The following is a 692-nucleotide window of genomic DNA, read 5'->3' on the forward strand; positions in this document are numbered from 1 at the left end:
GCGGAGCTGGGGGAACACAGTGTGGGGCTGGAGGAACACAGCGCGCAGCTGGAGGAACACAGCGCGGAGCTGGGGGAACACAGTGGGGAGCTGGAGGAACACAGTGTGGAGCTGGAGGAACACAGTGTGGGGCTGGAGGAACACAGCGTGGGGCTGGGGGAACACAGCGCGGAGCTGGGGGAACACAGCGCGGAGCTGGGGGAACACAGCGTGGAGCTGGGGGAACACAGTGCAGAGCTGGAGGAACACAGCGCGGAGCTGGGGGAACACAGCACGCAGCTAGAGGAACACAGCGCGGAGCTGGGGGAACACAGTGTGGGGCTGGAGGAACACAGTGTGGGGCTGGAGGAACACAGCATGGAGCTGGGGGAACACAGCGCGCAGCTAGAGGAACACAATGTGGAGCTGGGGGAACACAGTGTGGGGCTGGAGGAACACAGTGTGGGGCTGGAGGAACACAGCGTGGAGCTGGAGGAACACAGCGCGGAGCTGGAGGAACACAGTGTGGGGCTGGAGGAACACAGTGTGGGGCTGGAGGAACACAGCGCGGGGCTGGAGGAACACAGCGCGGGGCTGGGGGAACACAGCGCGGAGCTGGGGGAACACAGTGCGGAGCTGGGGGAACACAGTGTGGGGCTGGAGGAACACAGCGCGCAGCTGGAGGAACACAGCGCGGAGCTGGGGGAACACAG

This window comes from Rhincodon typus, chromosome 48 (assembly GCF_021869965.1).
Source record: "Rhincodon typus isolate 14 chromosome 48, sRhiTyp1.1, whole genome shotgun sequence".
Taxonomy (NCBI): domain Eukaryota; kingdom Metazoa; phylum Chordata; class Chondrichthyes; order Orectolobiformes; family Rhincodontidae; genus Rhincodon; species Rhincodon typus.